At 43.8% G+C, this 18,037-nt stretch overlaps 1 protein-coding gene across 1 annotated transcript in view; it reads left to right on the forward strand.

Annotated features, from left to right (window-relative positions):
• The window catches only part of tspan9a (tetraspanin 9a), a 421,126-nt gene that overhangs the window by 84,507 nt on the left and 318,582 nt on the right, over positions 1–18,037 (forward strand).

Genomic DNA, 18,037 nt, shown 5'->3' on the forward strand with positions numbered 1-18,037 from the left:
GTCGCTCTCGGTACGAAGGAGCCTGTAAAATGTGATTCATGGCTGATTAGTCCGGATATATCCCCTCGTGTTTTGTTTTCATTATTTCGCTTTGCACGTTACACAGGCTCTCCTCCATCTTGATTCTTCCAAGCGATGGGTCTATTTATTTTATTCCCCCAGTATTGGGGGGGGGGGGGTAGTGGGGGAGGGGGTAAAGAATGGGACACAGTGTGGGTCAAATCGCACTGCTTAACCCCTGTAGGAGCGGCTCGTTACGGGGGTATTTCTCAGTCTGCTCGAGGGTGTTGTAATAGAGTATGATAATGGGGCCTACCAGAAACACACTCCTGGGGCTATTAGAGGTTGACCAGGGGGAGGCGCTCACTGCGCGGGTACGAGGCCTGCTTCCTGTATGCGTGCCTCCAAGGGCTTGGTGTGGGCAGCTACAGGAAATAACCTCCTTCACACAGTACACACACACACACACACACACACACACACACACACACACACACACACACACACACACACACACAACCTCTGCACTTTTGAATGTAATCTGTGTGACCTTCAAGACTTGCTCTGCACCAGGAACAGGTGAAGGCATTTAAACACGCTGCTTCAGTCGGCGCACATAATTAATTCAGAGCCCATGAGGGGCGTGCAACACACATGTAAACACACCGCTTGGACTTTCCCCCACGGTGGCTCCTAAACGTTAGTAAAATGGCAGCACGGGAAGAGTTAACAGCATGCAGCGAGAGTTCACAGAGTCACCCTCACACCCGTTCATTGTTGTAAGTCCACAGTAATAGGTAGTCATGCAGAGTGCAGGTTGAAACGCAGGCACGTGCATACATAGGGGTGAAGGGGTGCCCGGGCACCTGCCTTTTTCATTTTTCATTTTTCATTAGAAAATGCCCTTTTATGCCACCCTCTTTTTTTTTTTTTTTTTTTTTTTTTTTTAACTGTTGCACATATAGATATACTGCCCTGCCCTTCCAAATGAAAGATGTCACGATAGAATCTAAATATTAGGTAAAGAAAGAGAAATGCCACCCCTCTTGTAAATAATAGGTCCTTCCAGCCTGGAAGGACCTATTACGCATAGGCATAGCACGTGGGTGGGTGATGATCATGAGATGATGTAAACCGTGCAGGGCCAGCAGCAGTGCACTGAACACGAAATTGATATCCAGCTGTTGTTGAGCTCACACTCGAGTCGAGACCTCTTTTTTTACAGTTACTATTTCAACTAAAACAAAGCAAGAGTACACTTCATCAGGTAAGGTATTTGCCCAACAAAATAAAATGTCGGGTTTGCAGTGCACTGTATATTTTCGTGAAACACGTCGCCAGATCACCCCTCCCCAGCCCCTCCCGGTCTGCTGCTGCCTGCTAGTGCAGGAAAATCAGCAGCATACTCTCTATCTCTCTCTCTCTCTCTCTCTCTCTCTCTCTCTCTCTCTCTCTCTCTCTCTCTCTCTTTCTCTCAATTTTGATTGACAGTCGAGTCTGCCAATTACGTCACACGGCTTGCACCCGCCCTGCTGTTCTTAGCACCAATCGGCAAGCGCTATTAGTTTTTGACTTCGTGAATGTCCTGTGTGGTGACAAGTTTGACAACAACAAAGCTACAGTGCTAACAATAAGCTATTTGGCTGGATGCAGTCTGGAGGACAGTGGATATACATCAAGACAACAGTCTGTGACTGTGGGACAGTGGACATAATACTTCATCAAGCCCTCCTGACCTGGACCACGTTTCAACTAAACAAGGTAGTTAATGCGGTCTCGGTCGGTCGGTCGGTCTCTCTCTCTCTCTCTCTCTCTCTCTCTCTCTCTCTCTCTCTCTCTCTCTCTCTCTCTCTTTCTCTCTCTCTCTCTCTCTCTCTCTCTCTCTATCTCCCGCAGCTGTTGGTCTGGAGTGCATATTGTGTTATTAAAGGGACACTATGTAGTTTTGGTGACATCTATCGGTGAAACTGAATGTACCATAGACTTGTATTAACCCCAAAAATCGGGCTCGCGCGCTATGCGCACTCGCATTGCATTTAATAATTCATGCCCATTTATCATTTCGGGCACCTGCCTTTCTAAAGTCCTGTGCACGTCCCTGAAACAGTGTGATTTTTCTCCCACCCACCCAGGGGAATATGACACACAAGATGCTTTAATTTCTGTCAGGGGTGAGACGTGAGGTTGCGCTGACGTGAATAGAGAGGATCAGTGGAGACGCATCCATTTAAACCGAGGCTACACCGGGTTTGCAGGGTGCGCCAGGTTCCAGCGAGCAGAGAGTGTGAGAGCAAGGCTGCTGCACTCCGGTCAATTAATTCTGGCTCACATTGAACCGGGCAGTGTGCCCCGTCAGCAATAACCACTGAGCCTCTGAACACTATGATCGCCGGGGACGAGTTAAGACGTCATTCCTAGCCATGCTCATTCTGCCGAAGACGCCGTAACTCGTCTTTGATGTCAATATATCAAAAATCTGTCATCGAAATCATATTTCCTTTCCGGAGCCCTGAGATGTACTGGTGAGCTCCACTCAACTGTCTAACAGTTCGAGAGCGCCATCTGGTGGCCGATCGGCAGATCGGCCAAGAGGGAGGGGCGCGCCAAACAGGAAGTGCTCATCCATATGTGCTCCGGGCACTCGCGATCGGTAGCCGGACTCCATCTCAACACACTGGATGATCAATCGCTCGCCCTAACTCAATAAACAACGTTATTTGGACGTATATAGTATTATACAACCTGGAAATGGTTCATCAGGATCAACATCCCATAATCGAAAACGGTCTACTCCACGCTGATCGTCCAATGGCGTGAGGAACATACGGTAAGATTCAGCGTTATTTTCTAACGTATTCCATATAAACTGCTATGATGAACATATGACCCACTCTGGATGAATCATCTAACGCTGCCCACGGAATTATAAACGATCCCCCGCCCATCCGGTCATCATCAGATCATACGTAGATCATTCTAGAAGTACGTCCAGTTGAAATTTTTCATCTCGCACAGATTCCTACCAAACTGTATTTGATCATCAATATAATGTATTTGGGGCTATAGATCACGTTCTGGAGAAAGCTGCAGAAAGAGATGAAAACATACTTATACATTAGACCATACTTTACTATGAATATGTGAATGAAAAAGTTTAACGTTGCTACACAATGAACAATACATATAGGACTTTGAATGGGCCCTAATAATGGCAATGTAGCAATAGAATTTAAAAAGTTATAGCCCTGCAAAGAAGGGGACTTTCTCCATAGACAAATAGCGCTGGCAATCTATGGTATATCATGAATTTAACCTTAGGCAACCAAAGTGTTAATGGGAATAGGAATATGTATACAGTAACATACAGTCGGCGGCCCGTCAAATAATAACACAGTATTACACTCTGATAAGTGATAACGTTAGTTAGCAACCAAGCTAGCCCCTTTTGTGACTGCAATGCAAGCCTCGCTTGCATCGCAGTCACGAAAGGGGCTACAACCAAGCTAGCCTATGCATGCTTACCTGGCCAATGTGGGTCCGGGTCGTCCTCCTGGAGAGATAGATTTGTTAAATCAGAATATCCAGTTGTGTGCTGGCCAGTAAAGGTCCCACCGGCCGAAAATAAGTTGCTGCTCAATGAATGAATCCGAGAGAGGAATCCGAATTTCCCCTCTAACTAGTTAATAAAGTTTTCAATCAATCAAACAATGCCGTTTGTTTAGACATTCACAAGACTCGCATAACATTACAACATAACGTTACGTTAGCTAGCAAGCAAGCTAGTTGACAATATCTCCTTCCGCCATGATTGCAACGCTATCTACAGTACTAGAGAATTCGAAGGTGCCGCGAGGCGATGACGGTGAGGTCACGTTTAGCTTTTAATGTGATTTGATTGGCCAGGGGGGGGCAGAAGCCAAATTAGAAAAAATTCCCCCTAACCTAGAACCAAGCTGGGCCGTGTTAAGGTATAGGGACTAAGCCCAACCCAGCTCGAATCTTATTGGATAATAATTAAGCAATAGGACGAATAAACAAAAAGAAAACGGCCTAGCATCCAAAGAGGCCTCCAAATGTCAATCAAAATAATGGTACCAGGCTGGCAGACTGTCAGTCAGTCAGTATGGGCTGCCTCAGTCAGTGACAGTGTTTGAGAGAGTGGGCGCAGTTTCGCTCGTTGGGTTAATTTCTCCAGGAGGGAGAAAATTATTATAACACAGAGATGAAAAATAATGATTTTTGTATTATTGTAAACTATAAAAATAGAAAATAAATAAAAAATTTGAATTTTTTTATTTTAAATTTGTTTTTGTTTTTGCTGTTTATTTTTGGGGAAGCTTGGCTTCCCTTGGCTCCCATGAATATTCGCCACTGGGTCGGAGCATTCACATTGTTGGAAACCTTTCTGCATCTTCAGCAGGTGCTGTATATCAGAGTCTCAAGCCGAGCCCTAGCTGCCAAGTGGCTGAGATGTGAACAGGATCTGCAGTCAGTGTAACCATCGGCATTGCAACCTGGCATCAGCAGAGTGTGACCTATCTCAGATCTTACTTGAAATAAACTGCATAATAATCTCTAACATTATCGTATAAATACATGTCTATATTGCCAGTTGATATACATGTAACACAATAGTGATTCTACATAGTTTACATTTGCTGCTCTTGGCTGTTCTGAACAGGGGTGTCTGGTAGGACATTCCCGGGAAATTCATCTGGAAAACAGGAAGTGGCGTGTTTTACGTCACCAGCAGCAACAGCGGTATGTTTGGAATGAGTAGAAGACTAACTCAGTTAGCATGAATCTTCAATACAATACGTAAATACAGTGCAAAAAAACCCACAACAGCAATGATCACTTATCACCAATAGATGTCGCCAAAGACAAACAAAAATGAGGAGCTGCAGTTTTACCACTGTAAGATGGCAAGGGAAACTTCAAACTAATTCAATTAACTTATGGTTATCGGTGTTTAAGTGTGTCATAGCCAAAGATTCGGTTTGTGATTTGGCCTCAGCAGAGACCCATTTAGTCCCAGTCCTTTATAGTATTCCAAGACGTGGATTTAACGCCTGGACTAAACTGCAGTATTGCATACTGAACGATTCACAGCTACAGTTTCAAAATAATTAAAACTCCACAGCTGTGATGCAGCATTAGCCCACATACCGGAGAATGCAGAGGCCTAATTCCTTTAGCCATGTAAATGTCTGTGACTGGAGAGAATAACTTGGCCACTTCCCCTTGTTTTAATGCTAACGGCAGCGACATCTGGTCCCTCCGTTAGGCCCTGAGTGAGAAAGGAGGTCGTCCAGGGAAACCTGGCTGGCCAGGAAGGTTGTTTCTGGGGGGGAAGAGGTGAATTAATAGCCTAGGGTTGTCACCGTAAATCCCCCCTAGAGCTTCAGGAGAGCCAGAGCCAAGCTGGTTTTCTACCTTCTCCTTTTTTACTCAGATGTTTAAATTCTGCTCAGTATTTTTTTCCCTCTAAGGAGGTGTATGAGGAGGAAGGCTAATACTATAAAGTGAAGCAGAGCTTGTTCTGTTCTGCTCGGTTCTGTTCTGCTCTGCTGCTTAGGAGTAAGACTCCTCTCCTCAAGGACACTAATGAGGGAAATCCAGTCATATACTGCAGATTTATCCTCCCAGATTAGTTTCATAGTCCTTTACTGTACATTAACTCAGCATTTTAAATTGACTAAACCGTACACTATCAACTATCCACACAGTCTGTCTGTCTGTCTGTCTGTCTGTCTGTCTGTCTGTCTGTCTGTCTGTCTGTCTGTCTGTCTGTCTGTCTGTCTGTCTGTCTGTCTGTCTGTCTGTCTGTCTGTCTGTCTGTCTGTCTGTCTGTCTGTCTGTCTGTCTCTCTCTCTCTCTCTCTCTCGCTCTCGCTCTCGCTCTCGCTCTCGCTCTCGCTCTCGCTCTCTCTCTCTCTCTCTCTGTGCATGAATGAGTGCATTGCTATGAGTGGCTTACAACACATCCATGTAGTACTACATGTGTATAATGACTGCTCAGTCATGTGTAAGGAAGCCCACATCCTTGTGTAGATCTGCCCTGGTTTTCTTCTTGGACATGTTTCTGTTGCAGCTGTGCCTCTGGCAGGCCGGCCTCTCAACACAGCGCTGCACACTGAGGAAGCAACACCGTGGGCCAGTGTGTGCAGATCATCAGAATGGGATGAAACTACTGAGGAGGAGGTGCTGGGATCTCACTGGTAGCAGGAGCTTCAAAAGGGGAGCAGTGCGTTCACAGCAATTAGAACAGAGAGGGGGAGACGGGACGACTGTTGGCTTTTGGTTGAAACATCGACACAGGAGGCACATTTCTCCACTCGGGCTGATGATTAGATGGTGGCTGGTTTGTTCAATTGCTCATTAGGGTTGCCGTGGTGATGTGAAATTCCCCATGATTAATACAGTCTAGGGACGATCACGTTTTTCTCCCCCGGATCCCAATCTGAATCATTTAACATTGAGTATCTGCTGATACCAAGTCCTGATCCCATATTAGTATTTTCCTAGATAATACAGCAGTGCACACTTCAAGTATATTAAAGTTAGTAAAACCATTTAAATGTTTGTAAGATATGCTTGGTAATTGAATAGCTCTGCTTAAAGAAAAAACATTTACTACATCACAGCTTTCCCTTAATGGTTTTTGTTTAATCTTTTTTAACAAAAAAGGATCACAATTGTTGTGCTTAATGTACAGATACTGATCAATACAGATCAATAAAAATATGCTGTGATCTGTCAGATCCGATCGTCACATCCCTAATGAGGTATTACCGGTGACGCAATTCCTAGTTATTCCATCTTGTGTCAAAGCAGGATTCTTTGAATTGTATTATTTCAATAGTAAGTATGGTTGTAAACAAAATGACATACCTGTAAACAACGACAAGTAGTGACTAGCGGTGGGAATCGCCAGAGACCTCACGGTACGATACTATTGCGATACTTGCGTCACGATACGATAGTATCGCGATACTAAATATATCGCGATACGCTGAGTATTGCGAAATTTATATATATTTAATTTATTACCTTTTTTCAACTGCAAAGTAAAACTTTGTCAACATGTTTTATCTAATAAAATAAAGTTCATTCTGTTCATCTCACTTCAATAATTTTTATTGCAGAACATGGTATTTTCTCAAGCAGACAGATGTAAACACTGTAATCTGTGTTGCATGTACCTGACAAACTGAACTGTTTGTATTACAGTCATATTCCAACTTAACTGAATGCACATGTGTGTGAGTGTGTGGACTACTGTACTTTTATGAATAATTAAATATCGATACTTGGCGTCCCTGTATGGATACAGTATCGCCACGCAAAGTATCGCGATACTACTATGTATCGATTTTTTCCCCCACCCCTAGTAGTGACACAGTAACTATTCAAGGTAACTCTCTAGCATCAGTGTTCCAGTGACACGTTTTCTTTTTCTTCTATTTGTTATTTTATGTAAATAATACCACATCATTATTTCCCCTCACTACTCTTTGAGTTTCACATTTCTCTCCCCAAACTTCCCAGTGCACTTTAAATCTCTTGAGACCTTGTATCCCGGCTTCACCTTTTGGTCTGGATGTGCTCCGGCCTGGAGCCTTAGCCACAAATCCTCTGGTTAAAAAGGCACAGGTGCAGGTGAAGTCTGAGGAGCCCACAACACCGTCGAGCTCACGCTAAAGCTGGATTGAGGACAGGGAGAGGGAGAGGGAGATGGGGATGGAGAGGGAGAGGGGTGCTATATTTCACAGCCTCAGTTATGTGCTTTCTGTAAAAACATCAAGGCTTTGCTCCACTGCATTTCGCAGAGCAGCTCCTCTGTGTTTGATGCTGCTGTGTTGGAACGCCGGGAGGCCTGTATTGGGTACATCCCACAGTGGAACCCTGTGAGGCCTGTAGTTATTGGGTACATCCCACAGTGGAACCCTGGGAGGCCTGTAGTTATTGGGTACATCCCCCAGGGTGTGTTCCTGATGTTAAGAGGAAACACAAGCCATCAACATTCTTTTATTAGAACTTCCCTTTCCGTTGGTGGAACCCGGGCCGGTCAGATTCCTGTCTGCGCTTTTGTTGTCCATAACTCTTTAAGATTCCTTGGCGTGATGCCGTCTCACTTCCTCCTTTTCATCTCCTGACTCTGAGGTTTTTACGTCTCACTGACAACAGCCTCGGATGATGATATACACAGTATATGATACATGAAGACATATATCATATATATGTCTTCATTTGTCTTCAGAGAATGGATACAGATATAGTAGGTATTTGTCGGGCCACAACTCCACCAGCTGATTTTGGTCTAACGGAATAGCTGATTATCTTTCTTCTAGATTGTAATTCTAGAATTGTAGACATATTTTTACAACGTGCCATGAGGTTTTGAGTTATGATGAGCACAAATATATATATATTGTAAAACTGTACAAACATACAGTCATACCAGTTCATATAACGAGGGGAAATGATTTTGGTGACAGACTTCTTCAGACAAACATTTCTGTGTAAATGTTAACCACTGACATGCATTTCCTATTTGTTACACATTCAAGAGACTTAAAATAGCATTCAATTTCCATTAGAAACAACTTTAAAGATGGAGTTGAAGTAAGACATTTTGCTTCATGAATGTGAATTTTTTTTATTTAAGTTAAAAAGAAAGTTAACAATTGTGCATAAATTGTTATCACTACATTCGTTTCTATGATAATCGTATGTGAAGTATTTCAAAAAGGTATGACTATGGGCACAAATGAGTTACACTTTCTTGTTGGGTCATGCTGAAAGTACTTGAATCTTGAAATATGTTTGTGTTATCATGATCACTCAAAGCGAGGAAGACACAGCCCTGTGACATCATCAAATTGTATTGACGGAGATGGTTGAACAGATAATGGGTTATGACCAGTCATGTTCCCATATCTACATTAAACATTGACACGTTGTTGTTTTTTTGCTAATTCTAGATGTTCTGATTCTACATTCACATGACTGTTCACAGGGTGTCTTCAACCATCTCAGGCAGTGCGGTTTGATGAGGTCACAGGATTGTTGGTAGCTTACAGTATAATTAAAAAACCCATAAAATAAGAGAAAAAGATCCTGGCAGACTTTAGGAAAAAAGGAACTAGGAAATAATATTAAGGAAAATAAAAAAAAACTAGGAAAATCAATGCCTCTTTAAAGAAAGAGAGGGTTTGGGTTTATTTTGGTTCTAAACTTACCTAGAAGGAGTTTGAAGACCCCCGGCCTTAGAGGAATCATGTAAGAATACATCTCCAGTTTCTGACGCACACCTTGATGTCACTATTGTAGTGACTTTTTCCAATTGCAAATGCTTCATGGACAGATTGATTGATTGATTGAAAACTTTATTAACAGATTGCAGAATGGGTACAATACAGTACAGCTCAATCCACACAATTGTTAAGGGGATGCAGACCAGAGAAGGAGGGGTGGGTGGGGAACACTGTACACCTGTACAAGCAAAACTGTACATTGGAATATTGACAACCATGCTAGATCATTTACTGTACATTGGAGGGGGTTGGGTTGCCTATTGCTTAATAACAGCGCAGCAGTGCTGCTTTTGCTTCCGCGTTTTCCCTGATTGGCTGCGCCATGCCCCGCGGCAGGCGCGGCAACCGCAGAGCGGAGCGGCAGAGCGAGCGGAGCGGCAGAGCGAGCGGAATTATGTAACCGTTTAGATTATGTAGTTTAGAGAGAGAGATTTTCATTCGGCGCTTCAGCTCACCTGGCAGAGCAGCGGTCCTGCGGTCCTGCGGTCTGTTGTTGACGAGTTCGAATCCCATCAAATTTTTTTTTTTAACATGATTTTTTTTTTAACGTGTATTCTTTCGCCGGTTAAGGTTAGGCATGGTTAAGGTTAAGGTTAAGGTTAGGCATTGTTTCGGAGTTGGTTAAGGTTAGAACGGTTAAGTTTAGGCGCTGTTAAGGAGCTGGTTAAGGTTAGAGTTTGTCTTAGAGAATGGCAATATTCTTTCTATGGTTAAGGTTAGGCATGGTTAAGGTTAAGGTTAAGGTTAGGCATTGTTTCGGAGTTGGTTAAGGTTAGAACGGTTAAGTTTAGGCGCTGTTAAGGAGCTGGTTAAGGTTAGAGTTTGTCTTAGAGACAGCCTATTTCCGCACTGCCGCTCTCCCGCGTTGCCGCGGTCACATGGTCAAATTGTCACATTCTTGCACTGCTGTGCTGTTAAAAAGCAACACGCGGTTGGGTTAGGACATTTACAGGGGCCAGTTTCGAATTGCAGTCTCCCGTAGGTGTTCTTTGAGAGTGGTTTTGAAAGTGGGTAGTGATTCACATTCCTTTACAGCTTTGGGTAGGGCGTTCCACATTGATGTGGCATAATTGCGAAACGTGTTTAGTCCCTTGTTTGAGCAGAATCTGGGTTTAACATGATTTGTGGAGCTCCCTCTGGTGTTATGATCGTGGTATTCACTGACCTTTGGGAAGTATTTTGACATGTACATGGGTACCTTGGTCGTGTAGTGTATCTTGTAGACCAGGCCTATTGCAAGTTGATGTACTCTGTCGTCTACTCTAAGCCACCCTAGATTGTCAAAGTGGTCAGGGGTGAGGTGGGTTCTTCTAGGAGTAAGGTCAAGCAGTAGTCTGACCAGTTTGTTTTGAGATGTTTGTAATTTTGTTTTTAGCGCCTTTGAGGTGCAAGCATAGTCGTAGTACCCTTGAATGAGTGCTCCTGCCAGAGTCTTCAGGGTAGTCTTGTTTACCAGAGAGGAGATCCGGTACAAGAATCGAGTTTGTTGGTTGACTTTTTTTATTAGATTGGATGCCATTTTGTCACAGGAAAGATTAGCCTCTAGGATGGAACCCAGGTAGGTAATTTCAGAACTCATTCCAGTCCTGAACCAATGCGTATGCTAATTCCGTCAGGACAGCTGTCTGTTCACTGGTGGCACCATTCTTGTTCCTACACAAAAAGATGCGCTAGGAACCGGAGACTACTGTACAGACCCTGCATGCTGATGATGGTGGAGGGCAGCAGAGAGTGGCCTGCTGTAGCTGCTGAAGGTGACGGATGCTTTGCTGTTCTATACTTTCTCTATAAGACCTGACATCAACCTGCATCATCCCACTGCTGAGCCAAGAAGCCCCAGCAGTAATTACTCTGCCTCATTCTCTACTAAATGAACCCACTAGCTCTCAGGTGGTCTCTCTCTCTCTCTATCTATCTATCTATCTATCTATCTCTCTCTCTCTCTCTCTCTCTCTCTCTCTCTCTCTCTCTCTCTCTCTCTCTCTCTCTCTGCTCCTCTCTCTATCTCTCTCTCTCTCTCTCTTTCTCTCTCTCTCTCTCTCTCTCTTTCTCTTTCTCTCTCTCTCTCTCTCTCCATCACCTTGGCTCTGTGTGTAGTCCCTCATTAGCTCAGTAGATGTGAGGGAATTGTTTGATACTGGGGTTGATGGAGCCTGCCAAGCCGCCTGCCTCCAGACCTGCCGCTGTCATTGTATAGTGGCTTATCCACACTTTGATAGCCATCCAATTACTATATTTGTAGGATGAACACACACACACAAATGCACACACACACACACACACACACACACACACACACACACACACACACACACACACACACACACACACACACACACACACACACACACACACACACACACACACACACACACACACACAGATCTCCACCATTAGAGATTTTGGACAAAGATGCCTTTCAAGTTGTTACCAAACCAAGGACTAAGACAGAATGATGATAAAGCTGTCAGGTCGGATAGAGCCCCCCCCCTCTCTCCTTTCACTCAGCAGGAAGTAAATAAGTGATTAAGGAGAAGATTGGAATTTGGCACATTGTATGACTCATAGTAGCACAGACACAGGTTTGAACAAAAGGGATTCCACATTTGATGGTTTTAATGAAAATACTATTAAAACCTTATGAAATGTATATGTTTGGAATATAATATTATATATAACAATGTGTTTTTCATTTCAATTCATGTATATGCTTTTGTGATTTATTGTACATTTTTATTAACTCAAATACATATACATGTTAGGTTTCCTGCCATTGCCAAGGTACTTGCATTACAACTGGAGTTGGTCCCCGGGCGCCGCACTATGTGACTGCCCACTGCTCCTAAATAAAATGCAGAGAATGGATTTCCAACTTTCCAACTTATGCCTTACATTCACCCACACATTCGACGGTGGAGGCGACCATGCAAGGTGCCAACCTGCTCATCGGAAGCAGTTAGGGGGTTACACGTCTTGCTCGAGGACACTTCGACACGCTGCCGGGAGCAGCCGGAATAGAACTGGGAGCCTTCCGATGACCAGGCAGCCACTCTACCTCCTGAGCCACTGTCGCCTGTGAAAAGGTGATATGGGTTCGTCCCTCGCCCCCACCGCTAAAAGGCTCGTCCAGAACAACCTGTAGACCCTGTCTATGATACCGGAGGCTATCGTGCGAGCATCAGGCTACCTTTTAAAAAAAGAAAAGAAAAAGAAAGCTAAAAACAGCATGCATCTTGTGATGTTTTCATGGGGTTTGTCTGCATTTTGAGTCTGTTGGTTCTTGTTTGTCCTAATCAGAGAACAGTGGTGAACCACCCACTCCTTTTTAAGAAACCTGATTAGGCTTTGTGATAGTTGGCGTGCTTTTTAGTCCGACTCTGTGCTTCTCACTGACTGATTCAGAGTCTGACGTAATAAGATTGATCTAGTCTGACATTGGAAGTAAACAGTCCTTCTTCTAGTCAGGAACCCTTGATCAAAGGCCTTGATGAGCGTCTCTCCAGTTACTCATGGACCTGACCAGACGAGATGACGGCTCTCATTTTAAATTAAGGGTGAGGTTAACGTGGTCTTTATGTAGGGGGACATGAGGGTCTGCTAATCAGGATTACACTTCTGAGAATGTTCAACGCTGAGTCTGAAGCCACCGCTTACTTACAGTAGGTCACATAACGCAGTTACGGTTGCCTTAGAAACACTGGTCTGCATTTAGCTTTTCCATCCTAAAATAATAGATATCGATTCTCTCTATTAATCTCTTGGGCAGCACAGCCGCTTTCTAAATTAAGTTAAATATGTGTAATAATATATTAGGTTCCTTTTCTTTCTCTTGAGTAGGGCTGCCCAGATTAGAGCATGCAGGGCAAATGTGGTCCTCCAAGACATTCCTTCTGACCCATCAAAGGGTTTCATGGATATAACTTATTTCTGGAATTGGAATATTTTGAGCCCCACCGCCTGCCGTCACCCATATTACGTTTCGGCCCTTGGCCGTTAATGAGGAGAAGTTAGGGACCCCCCGCCCTGACCTAAGGTGTTTGAATAAGTTCCAGTAATGCTGTAGCACTCAACACTTTGATGAACATTGTTACTCAGCTGATAGAGTTGTGCCCTTCCTGATGACTTGTCGTACAGAACTTGTACAGTAAGTCGCTTTGGATAAAAGTGTCAGCTAAATGACTAAATGTAATGTAATAATAATAATAATAATAATAATGGATTGGATTTATATAGCGCTCTTCATGACACCCCAGTGACCCCAGAGCGCTTACAGAGTCCATTATTCGTTCATACACAGTCATACCGGTGGTGGTAAGCTACAATTGCAGCCAGAGCTGCCCTGAGGCAGACTCACGGAAGCGTGGCGAATAATCATCGCCTGGCCCTACGGCCCCTCCGACCACCACCAACATTCATTCACATGCATACACATTCATACGAGGCAAGTAGGTTAAGTGTCTTGCCCAAGGACACAACGGCAATGGGATGGACATGGGCTTGAGCGGGATTCGAACCACCAACCCTTTGATCATTGGACGACCCGCTCTACCCCTGAGCCAAATGTAATGCTTTCTCCATGCCCAAGGCGGTCCTAATAGCCGCATAATTGTTCCTATATAGAGGTTTGTTCTTGGAGCGCGTTCAGCCCACCATTCATTTTCCACACATCCACCACTGAAACAAACTGTTACCCATCGCTGAGCAAAACTCAGCACACAGGTGAAATTACCACCCTAACAGCCAGTGAAAACCTCCTATAGGCCATTCAACCGTCATCCTGTTTTTCTGTCGTGAGAGGGACGTGTGATAATCGGTACAGTAACTCACCAACGTGTTCTCGAGAGATCAGCCACTAGATTAGATTACAATGTATTGTCATCAGACAGCACAAGTACAGTACAACGAAAATAAGTTAGGCTTCCAACCAGAGTGCAAATGTAGCAGTAACGTGCAACAGCAATATACAATGTACAGGTGGTTAAACTGGGTACAAAATATTAAAATTAGTACATAGTGTAGTGCTGAGGGACAGCTGGGGGAGAGAGCTGGAAAGAAGCTGTTCCTGAGTCTGCTTGACTTGGATCGGATGTTCCTGTAGCGTCTCCCGGATGGGAGGAGGGCAAACATGCCATGATTGGGATGAGAGGTGTCCTTGACAATGCCTTCCTCAGACACCGTTTGTGATGGATAGACTCAATAGTAGGGAGTGATGTACCGGTGATGCGTTGGGCAGCTTTCACCACTCTCTGCAGCAGTGCTTTCCAGTCAGAGGCAGTGCAGTTGCCGTACCAGACTGTGATGCAGTTGGTGAGTATGCTTTCTATGGGACACCGGTAAAAACACCACTAACCCTAACTTCAACGTCACCGGTTGAAAATCGAGTGCCTCTTTAAGGGATGGATTCATTTAAAAAAAAAAATTACATTGGCTGATTGATTGCTTGATTGATTGAAAACTTTATTAACAGATTGCAGAATGGGTACAATACAGTACAGCTCAATACAAACAACTGCTAAGAGTATGAACTGTTTCGTCTTGTTTACATATAATAAGGGTCCTCCATTTTCAATTCATCAAGCATGATGCATGATGTTAACTAGTACTGAACCCAGGCCCTATTTAAACATTGTGATGTTGACTAGTACTGAACCCAGGCTCTATTTAAACATTGTGATGTTGACTAGTACTGAACCCAGGCTCTATTTAAACATTGTGATGTTGACTAGTACTGAACCCAGGCCCTATTTAAACATTGTGATGTTGACTAGTACTGAACCCAGGCCATATTTAAACATTGTGATGTTGACTAGTACTGAACCCAGGCCATATTTAAACATTGTGATGTTGACTAGTACTGAACCCAGGCCCTATTTAAACATTGTATGGCATGATGTTGACTAGTACTGAACCCAGGCCCTATTTAAACATTGTGACGTTGACTAGTACTGAACCCAGGCCATATTTAAACATTGTGATGTTGACTAGTACTGAACCCAGGCCCTATTTAAACATTGTGACGTTGACTAGTACTGAACCCAGGCCATATTTAAACATTGTGATGTTGACTAGTACTGAACCCAGGCCATATTTAGTCAACATCACAATGTTTAAATATGGCCTGGGTTCAGTACTAGTCAACATCACAATGTTTAAATAGGGCCTGGGTTCAGTATTAAATAATAATAATGAATTGATTGAGAAATTAATTTATCACAAAGTGGCTGTCAGTTTGTTACATACAGTAAAACCAAGTCTCTAGATTTTCAATTGTGTGTGTGTGTGACCAAAATGTCCCTTACTGCTCTGAATAGACAAGGGGCATTACCTTCTGTAAGGCACTACACCTCTTATTCCCCTCAAGACAGCAGCTGTGTTTGAGACAGTGTATGAGGCTTTATGGAGACATATTAACTGACAGTTTTGTTAATGCACTCAATTTATCTTTACTGAGACCAAGTAGTCCAATGTTGAATTGGAACTAGTAATTGGTGCCTACAGTATATGACTGTGTTCCCTTTTCAGTGAGCGCCATCTAGTGCAATTTGAGCGACATAACATGCTTGGGGTTATTTAGCCGTGTGACACTGCTCCAGAGTTTTCCATAGTAAGCGAAGCGGGAACATCATGTGGGACCAACCGGCAGATAATGGTATTCCTTATAACGATCTCATGAGACATAGCCCAGAGTAAAAAATAATCCAACGTGTAATGCTTCAACCCGTGTACTTGCTCTAATTCCAGAGCACTAGTGATGCTCTCCACACACTGACGTGGCACCTCATTAAGCCACCCAAGAAAGAGAGAGAGAAAGAGAAGCAGAGAGAGAGACATAGAGAGAGAGGGAGATAGAGAGAAGCAGAGCGAGAGAGGGACATAGAGAGAGAAGCAGAGAGAGATAGAGAGAGAGAGAGGGAGACACACAGAGAGAGAGAGAGAGAGAGAGAGAGAGAAGCAGAGATAGAGAGATACATAGAGAGAGAGAAGCAGAGAGAGAAATAGATAGAGAGAGAGAGAGATAAAGAGAGAGAGACAGATAGAGAGAAGCAGAGAGAGATAGAGGGAGAGAGAAGCAGAGAGAGAGAGAGAGAGACATATAGAGAGAGAAGCAGATAGAGAGACAGAGAGAGACATAGAGTTTCAGTTTCTTTAATAGTTGTCATACAGAAGTACAGAATACTTTCATACAAAATGCTTCTTACTGTTACGCTCCAGAGACTGTGCTAGACAAGATAGTATCAAACATAGTATACGTGTAATTTAGAAGAAGAAAAAGAGGTCACAGTGTTCGGTATAGACATATGTACAATGTTCTGAGTTACCATATAATATACAATACTATGCAGTGTACTAATGTACAGTACTATCTAGTGCAAAGCAGAAATGGGATGAGGTACAATTTAGGTACAATTTACAGTAATGTGTACGAGTTGTAGTGCAATCCTTCATCAATAAATATAAAGTGTGGGGAGTGGGTGCTACAGTGTGTTTGTTTAAAGTGGGTGTGTGCTATAAAGTGTGTGGAGTGGGTGCTACAGTGTGTTTGTTTAAGTGAGTGTGTGCGTGTGGATGTGTGTGCTATGTGCGTTTGGTGGTTGTTGTTGTGTAGTGTTCATTCATTGTTCGTTTAGCAGCCTGATGGCCTGGGGATAGAAGCTTCTTCTGAGTCTTTCTGTGCTCGCCTTGAGAGAGAGAGAGAGAGAGAGAGACAGATAGAGAGAGGGAGAAGCAGAGAGAGATAGAGATAGAGAGAGAGAGACATATAGAGAGAGAAGCAGAGAGAGAGAGAGAGGGAGAGAGAGTGACATAGAGAGAGACACACAGAGAGAGAGAAGCAGAGAGAGCGATATGACATTTTGTTCTCACTCTAACCGTGGAGTAAATCAGGTGCAGGTTCTGTCAAGGATCTTTTATTTTGTGGTAGATCTCACCAAATGGAATCAATAATGCTCAAATGAAAAATCTCTCCAGGTGTGTGTGTGTGTGTGTGTGTGTGTGTGTGTGTGTGTGTGTGTGTGTGTGTGTGTGTGTGTGTGTGTGTGTGTGTGTGTGTGTGTGTGTGTGTGTGTGTGTGTGTGTGTGTGTGTGTGTGTGTGTGTGTGTGTGTGTGTGTGTGTGTGTGTGTGTGTGTGTGTGTGTGTGTGTGTGTGTGTGTGTGCGTGCGTGCGTGCGTGTGTGTTGTTCAAAGTGATACTGGGGTAATTGCAGGAGGCAGATACTTGAGTCTGTAGATCGCTGTCTAAAAGAAACAGTTGAAAATTTGCTGTGTGCTGTCCCTGTTCAAATAAAGTTTAAACTGAAACTGTTGTTGCTCCTCCGGTGGTTCGACCAGATCACGTGTGTGAGCTGCTCGACGGGGGCCTCGTTGACTCCAATCAGTGCTCTGATGAAGTTACGTTTGGGGAGGGGGGGAGATGGCCCTGGTTGTTCTTGCTGGCACCACTAGAGGTCAGTGTGACCCTGAGAAGGGGATGTGGAGGGAGGTGGAGTCATGCAGCCTACACCATGCTATATCTGCAGAACAACTGTGTAGTGAAGGGTCATTTGTCTAGCATTATTCTCTCTCTCTCTCTCTCTCCCTCTCTCTATCTCTATCTCTGCCTCTCTCTCTGTGCCTCTCTTTCTCTATCTCTACCCCTCTCTCTATCTCTCTCTTTTTCTCTATCTCTCTCTATCGCTGCCTCTCTCTCTGTGTCTCTCTCTCTCTCTCTCTCTCTCTCT

This window comes from Notolepis coatsorum (genome assembly GCF_963971535.1).
Source record: "Notolepis coatsorum genome assembly, chromosome: 18".
NCBI classification, from domain to species: Eukaryota; Metazoa; Chordata; class Actinopteri; order Aulopiformes; family Paralepididae; genus Notolepis; species Notolepis coatsorum.